The sequence below is a fragment of the Monodon monoceros genome, unplaced genomic scaffold (genome assembly GCF_005190385.1).
Source record: "Monodon monoceros isolate NGI ecotype Baffin Bay Population unplaced genomic scaffold, NGI_Narwhal_1 Super_Scaffold_20, whole genome shotgun sequence".
In the NCBI taxonomy this organism is placed as follows: domain Eukaryota; kingdom Metazoa; phylum Chordata; class Mammalia; order Artiodactyla; family Monodontidae; genus Monodon; species Monodon monoceros.
Window position 1 is genome coordinate 113,380,647 of NW_021703777.1, and position 8,563 is coordinate 113,389,209.

Consider the following 8,563-nt stretch of genomic DNA (forward strand, 5'->3'; position numbering starts at 1 on the left):
TTTTATGATTTTATGAAAAACATAACTCAATCTCTAATGCTTCTTTTGTGACCACTATCAATTCTTTGAAACGCTAAAAAAAAAAAAGAGGATATATATGAAATTTAAAAGGACAATAATTTTCTACAAAGATTAAAGAGAAGGAATTGGATATGCTACCACTTTTCACTTGGCACAGTCCTACTGAATGTAATCATCTCATCTCAAGAAGTACCTCACTCTTCTGTAATACTGCAGCACTGATTACCTTTTACATATTTACTATTTGTCAGATACAATGCTTAAGGATTTATGTGCTTTCTTTTGTTCCTTGAAATAACTATATAAGGCAAGGACTACTAATGCAGCCCCTTTTTTAATGTTCTGTAATATTTGTAATGTTTCCCTTTTACATATAAGAACACTAGGTCTTACATAAAATACACATATTATCCAACATTACACATAGGTCTTACAGATTTTCAGGATTGCATTTTTGTGAAAACATTTTCCTTCCATTTTCCATTCATGTATAGTTTTATTTCAGATCTTTGTTTGACCCAATATAAAAAAAAACCTTTTATTCCTTCATAAAGAATATTATTACTAAATACATAAATACAATATAAGTATAAATATTAACTTAAGCATGTTAAAAATATTGACCACATTCTTTTGAGCATAGGTATAAGTGAAAGAAAAAAATAAAAGCAGAATCCTGTGCATTTCAATTATAGTGAGGGTAGATTTTGGAGGTTTTGACCCTTGATTTAACTTTGTTTCTTGAAAGTAATTACCTGTTTTGATTGCACTGGACTTTTGAAAAGTGACCAATATGTGACATAAAACTTTTTCAACAAACTAGTTTATTTTTGTTATGTATTTGAACATGTTATATGAAATAAACATTGCAAAAGTATCAACAGTATATTCATATCCATGTTCCATATAACAATAATATAAAAATGATAAAATTATTTGATATGATGGTAGAAACAAGGAATAATACCCACATGTATTTATTTTATTAGATGACCAGGTAGCCAGAAACTAACCAATAATATAAATTATTGCCATAGTAAAAACAGTCCTGGAGTCTTTTTCACTACTGTAAGAGTCAGACACAGCCTCTCTTTCTCACCCTTGCCCCTTCTCTCTTTGAACAGTATAAGTTTGTTGTCCTGTAGTCCGGCATAATTTCTAGACATAAAATTATTTGTCCCTTTCTCAAACCAGAGTATACACTTCATTAGTTTATAACCTTGCATTTGATTACTTTGGGTGCTAGTTTGAATAACATATCTTTAATAGGTAATAGAATCAGTCAGAACAAATTACATTTCTGCTCAGCTTGAAGTACCCTTGTCTTTTCTAGTTTGGTTAACTGCCCAACATTTTGCAACTACTAAACAAACTCTAATTAACTTGAATGTTATAGTCAGAATCAGTTAGACCTTTTTGAATCTAGATTTAGAGTGCTACGACATTAAGGTGTAATTTAATTCTCTTGATCAGCAACAAGATATAGCAAAAACTGAAAGCCTTAGCAAAACTAAGATCTTAAAATACAGTCATAGAATTACTTTTTCATTGAAATATCTGAAATCAAATGAAGCAATACATTAATGGCTTGGTGATTTTTTTTAAAGCAATCAGTTTGGGATAAAAAGTAAATCTTGAGCGTGAATTAAATTTCCTTTTATGTTTGCTCATAGTATACTTCAATATCATTGAAAAATAGTTAATTTTAATGTTATTATATAGTTTTTTTTCCTTGCCTCTTTATTTGTTTCTATTCTTAGTTGTTATTGCTTGGTTTATAATTTCAAAATACTTATCTTTTTATTGTAATATGTTTACTGAATCTGTATCTACATCTTGATTCTGTCTTCTACATTCTTTTCATGTTTCTTAATAGTCCTTTCAGAGACAACTAAGATTTCTTGAAGGAGGGAAGCACTGCTGTTGATTTTAATTTTGTCTCAGTGTGATTGTGATAAAGATCAGAGTGTACATGCAGTGACTGCCACACCATTCACTAAGAAATAAATAAGTATACTTACGTAAGTAAGAACGCTATTACTTGTAGTACAATAATAAGTAATAATAGTGTTGGACTTCTCACCTGCATTGAAAAAAATGAGTTATTTTCACCCATGTGCCCAAAGTAAAGACATCAAGGGTTATTCTCTGTTTATATCCCAAAGTAAAACTCAAATAGACATGCATAGAAATTCAATGAATTATAACCAATCAAATATACTTGGAATTAATGGCAAAAATTAATCAATGACAATACACTTTATTCATAGGTAAGGGGAGCTATAAAAACCACATCATTATATCCAGAAGGCATTATACTGTTCCACAATAATTAATTTAAAAAGGGAAAGACTATTACCTCAGTATCACTGATTTCTATTCCTAGCAGTCTACTTGTTAGCCCCCCAACTATTTTTGTTTTTTTTTTAGCTCCCCAACTTCTATTCCACTTTCCCAATAAACCAATCACAAGAAACTAAGCTTATCAGGTTGGTGATAATTAAAAGCCAGTATTCCTGAAGAACATACATGCAAAAATCATCAACAAAATATTTGCAAACTGAATTCAACAATGTAGTAAAAATATCATACATCATCATCAAGTGAGATTTATTCCAAGGATACAAGCTTGGTTCAACATCTGCAAATCTATCAATGTGATATCCCACATTAAGAAAATGAAGAATAAAAATCATCCCAATAGATGCCGAAAAAACATTAGACAAATTCAATATCTATTTATGATAAAATAGCACTCAACAAAGTGGATATCCAGCTTACATACCTCTACATAATACAGGCCATTTATGACAAGCCCACAGCTATCATCACACTAAACGGAGAAAAGCTAAAACCTTTTCTTCAAAATTAGGAACAAGACAAGGACACCCACTCTCACCACTTTAATTCAAATTATTGAAGTCCTAGCCAGAGCAAATAGGCAACAAAAAGAAATAAAAGGCATCCCAGTTGCAAAGGAAGAGCATTTTCTGATTACATGTTATTATATATAGAAAACACTGGAGACTCCACCACAAACTGTCAGAAATAATAAAGTCAGTCAAGTTGCAGGATACAAAATCAATGTATAGAAATTTGTTGCATTTCTATACACTAATAAATGAACTATCAGAAAGAGAAATTAAGAAAACAATCCCATTTATAACTACATCAAGAAGAATAAAATACCTAGGAATAAATTTAACCAAGGAGGTGAAAGACTTGTACACAGATTATTGTAAGACATTCGTGAAAGAAACTGAAGACACAAATAAATGGAAAGACACCCTATGCTCAAGGATTGGAATAATTAATATTGTTAAAATATTCATATCACCCAAGCAACCTACACATTTAATGCAATCCATAATAAAATTTCAGTGGATTTTTTTATAGAAATAGAACAAACAATTCTGAAATTTGTATGAATTCACAAAGACTGTGAATAGGTAAAACAATCTTAAGAACAAAGCTGGAAGTATCATACTCCCTGACTTCAGACTATGCTACAAAGCTACAGTAATCAAAACAGTATGGTATTGGCATAAAAACAGACACTTAGATTAATGGACAGAATAGAGTCCAGAAATAAACCCTCACATTTATGGTCAGTTAATTTATGACAAAGGCACAAGTGGGGGGGGAAATAAATATAATGGAAAAAGACAGACTCTTCAACACATGGTTTTCAGAAACTGGACAGCCAAATCCAAAAAAAAATAGGAAACTGGACCATCTTACATTAAAACAAAAATTAACTCAAAATGGAATAAAGACTTGAATGTAAGACCTGAAATCATAAAACTCCTACAAGAAAACTAGGTGGTATTACTTTTGACATTGGTCTTGGCAATGATTTTTTGAATCTCACACCAAAAGCAAAAATAAAGGAGTGGGACTACATCAAACTAAAAATCTTCTGCACAGCAAAGGATTCATCAACAAAATGAAAAGGTAATCTACTGAATGGGAAAAAGTAGTTGGAAATCATACGTGATAAGGGGTTAACATCCAAAATATATAAAGAACTCATACAACTCAACAGCAAAAAACCCAATTAAAAAACTCCAACTAAAAATGGGCAGAGGATCTGAACATTTTTTTCAAAGAAAACATGCTAACTTTGCTAAACATCAGGGAAACGCAAATCAAAACCAGAATGATATATCACCTCACACCTGTTAAAATGGCTATTATCAAAAAGACTAGAAGTAACGAGTGTTGGTGAGGATACAGAGAAAAGGAAACACTTGTGCATGGTTGATGGCAATGTAAACTGGTGCAGCCACTATGAAAAAAAACATACATGGTGGTTCCTTAAAAAATTAAAAATAGAACTACTATGTGATACAGCAATCCCCTGGGTATTTATTCAAAGAAAACAAAAACAGTAACTCAAAAAGGTATATGAACCCCATGTTCATTGCAGCGTTACAATAGTCAAGATGTGGAAACAATCTAAGTGTCCATAGATGGATGAATGGACAAAGATGTGGTGTGTGTGTTTACATACACACACATATACAATGGAATATTATTCAGCCATAAAAAAGAAGGAAATATAACTATATTGATATCACAGATGGACTTTGAGGGCATGATGTTAAATGAAATAAATCAGACAGAGAAAGAGAAATACTTTATGTATGATCTCACTTAAATGAGAAACAAACAAAAAAAGAGTTTAAAAAAACCTTAAGTAACTACACTCAGATACAGAGAACAGGTTTGTGGTTGCCAGTGGTGGAGGGTGTGGTGTGGGAGATGGGAAAAATGGCTGAATGGGATCAAAAGGTACAGACTTCCAGTTATAAAATAAATAAGTTATGGAGATGTAATGTACAGCATGGGGACTATAATTAATAACACTCTTGCATATATGAAAGTTGCTAAGAGAATCAATCTTAAAAGTTCTCATGACAAGAAGAAACAATTTTTTTTGAACCATGTATGGTGACAGATATATTAACCAGAGTTATTGTGTTGATCACTTCACAATGTATACAAGTATCAAATTATTATGTCGTACACATGAAACTAATATAACATTATAAGTCAATTACACTACAATTTAAAAAAAGACCCTTTTTAGAGGTTGCATTATTATATTACATAATAGCTGTATAGAGCAATAGAAAATATTTCTCTTTATTTCTATAAAGTTAGTGCTAGGATGTATTTAGCTAAGATTAATGTGTAAATCAGCATGTATGTATATTTCAGTGTACCTAATGAAGGAATACAATGTAGAAACGCAATGATTTACAGTTTATAAAAATGAAACGAAATATTAAAAACAATAGAATATCGCTCTATGCAATGAGGGAAGAAGCAGAATAGAGAGGACATAATAGTAATAAAACTTCCATGAGGCAACTCTTGTAAGTTTTTACTATAGAACCTGTAAGTAGTTTAACATGATCATAAAATTAAGTATAAAAATTAGCAATTTTTTTAATGCAAAAATACTATTGGGTTATCAGCAACGCACATTTCAAGTGATTTGAAGTTACAGTAATTTGACTCTACAATCATAATTGGATGTATATAAAGATAAAATAATTTATATGTATACACATATACTAATGTATGTACTATATTAGAATATTCTAATATATAATCTAAATTGTAAAATACTGATTCAGTAAGTCTATTCTTATTAACGATATTGGTATTCAAAAATTATATGTAGGGCTTCCCTGGTGGCACAGTGGTTGAGAGTCCGCCTGCCGATGCAGGGGACGCAGGTTTGTGCCCCGGTCCCGGAAGATCCCACATGCCACGGAGCGGCTAGGCTCGTGAACCATGGCCGCTGAGCCTGCGTGTCCGGAGCCTGTGCTCCGCAACGGGAGAGGCCACAACAGTGAGAGGCCCGCATACCGCAAAAAAAAAAAAAATTATATGTAAAGTATAAAAACGTTTTGCTGATGTTATTCGGAGCCAATATTTTCAACATTAGAAAAAAGTAGTAGAAATTTTTTAATGAAAAGGAATAAAAGTTCCGTGTTTCTAAATTTATTTTTGAAATACCAGTTAGAATTCATGTTTTTTTAATCTTAAAACCTTCATCTGTCCACCTAAAGGGCCTAGGAACAAGGACCTAGTAGCAATGAAGATGTTCACCAGCACCTAGATGATGGTATCTGAATGTATTTAAACATTAAAATGTCTTAGGGATTCTTGGAGAGGTGGTTAAATTCAGGACGGGGTAGGAAAACACAAGAAACACCTGGAACATGTTGTCGTCCAAAAAGCAAATTCACTTCCTAAGACTTCTGGAGGCAGGGGAATGAGAGATATAGTTGAAACAAGAATGTCTAGGAATCAATAAATTACTCTGTGGTTAGTTATCTCATTTTCTCCATGTTTCATATAAATTTAAAAAAATTTGATAGAAGATACATTCTAATTATTGAAGTTTAAAATCAATAAAACATCAAAAGAAAAACTAGGTATACAGGAGTTTAACAAGATTATATTTAAAAAATAAACTGACTTTAGTTTACTTATTTATCACCGCTTACAGTTGAATATTCTAGTTTTATAGTTCATGTTCAGAGAATCCCATATTTATCTGAATGCATGACAATAAGATACATTTCCATATTGTGCAAGAATAGTGCCATTAACCATATAAACATTTATAAGACCCAACAAGCCTATTACGTACATTTTCAAGTTTAACTTTCTAATTCTTCATAAACAGAAAGAATTAAAAATTGTTCTTCTGAAACAGTGTACTGCATACATATGACCATCAACCACAGCATGAAAATGTTAATTTTCTACATCTTCTGAAATATTGAGGACTATTAGAAATGAAGAAATGTTAACCCATACTTTGTGTTGTGGTATCTCCTATCTAACTACAATATTTTCCTACTTCGTTGATGATTTTAATAATCTAAATATTACAAAGAATATGAATAAAAAATGGCTTAAGTTTTCTTTTTTGTTAGAATATAGATTAAAAACATGGAAAATATATCTATTCTTGTTTGAATAACAAACAGCTCTTTGGTTGTTATTAAAAGGGATTATATTCATTCTAATTTTTAAGGAATAAAGTGTTTGAGTTGGACCCTTGCATATTTTAAGCACTAAATTTTTTTATGCTTGGTACTGCTGTTACTGCTTCTAAGATATTTTAAAAAGCAAATTTTGTTCTTTCAATATACATTTAAGAGCCTGGGGTGGCCACAGACATAACTGCCTTCTTGGAGTTTTTTCAGTCAAATCAATAATCAAACACCAGAGTTTATTAAAAACGTGCGCTTTATCTTAAGTGTCCAGAAGTCCATGACGCTAATTTTCTTATCTGTAAACATTCTTCGAGGGCGTGCCCCGCGCTCACTGCAGCCCGCCCACCCGCCCCTCCTTCTCCCCACGGCGCCACCGAGGGGGAGCCCGAGCCGCCGCTGCAGCCTCAGCCGACAGCCTCCTGGTAAGGCAGGCGCGCAGCCTGCGGGCCCCCGAGGTGGGGAGCGCGCCCCCGGGCCAGAGACCGCCATTTTAACCGGAATGTGGCCTCCAAGGTGGGCGCTGCGGCCCCTCTGCTCTCCCCCTACCTGACTGCCGGCCCTGCCGCGGGGGAAGGAGGGCTTGGGCACCGGGGCGGGGGGTGTCTGGTGTTGGGGCGTGGCCAGGGGCGCGAAAGGGACCTCGGAGCTCCTCCCCTGGCCCGGCACGCCGCCTTTGCCCTCTGCTTCCTGATTTTACTCCACGTGTGTGCTCTGAAACTGGCTTCTGTTGTTATAGTGAATGATAAAGTCATCAAAGTTGTTAATGATAGGAACGTAAGGTAATCTTCTACACAAGACAGCGAAAAAAGAAAGCTGTTCTCTTCTGTTTAGGCGATGACAGAAGACAAGTAATTGTAGAGGAGGCAAAACAGATCTTGGTGGGTGACACTGGTGATACTGTAGAGGACCCCTACGCACCTTTTGTGAAGTTGCTACCTAGGAATGATTGCTGATAATAAGATGCCACATAGAAAACAAAAGAGTCTAAGAAAGAAGACCTAGTATTTATATTCTGGGCTTCTGAAAGTGCACCTTTAAAAAGATGATTTACGCTAGCTCTATAGATGCCACTGAAAAGAAATTTAGAGGTAATAACATGAGTGGCAAGAAAATGGCTTAGATGATAATAAAGGACCATTTGACACTTGGAGAGAAAGTGAGAGGCAATGTAGTAGTTTCACTTGAAGGAAAACCCTGTAAAATCAAAGTCAAGTGCCATCTGGATCTTGAGGAGCTTCTGTTACACCAGCTCAGACAACTAGAATAGTATTAGGTTTTGGGTTTTTCTTTTTTCCTTTCTCTTCCCACTGGGTCCTAACAACACAATGAACGAAGGAAATATCATTCATGTAAGCAGCCTATCAGAGATTGCCATTAAACTGTTACTTTTATGTAGAACCCAAGGAATGCCTTCCCGTTATATTTTAGCCCAAACAACTAGTTATATGTCTCCCTTGTAGCAAGCACTACAATGAAGGTGACTGTCAATGTGAATAGCTTAGAATACTGAAAAGGGTTAG

The 8,563-nt window shown here is 33.9% G+C and overlaps 1 pseudogene; it reads left to right on the forward strand.

The window, feature by feature from the left end:
• Positions 1-4,794: 4,794 nt before the first annotated feature.
• LOC114902458 lies at positions 4,795-8,310 on the forward strand (annotated as a pseudogene).
• The last annotated feature ends 253 nt before the right edge of the window (positions 8,311-8,563 follow it).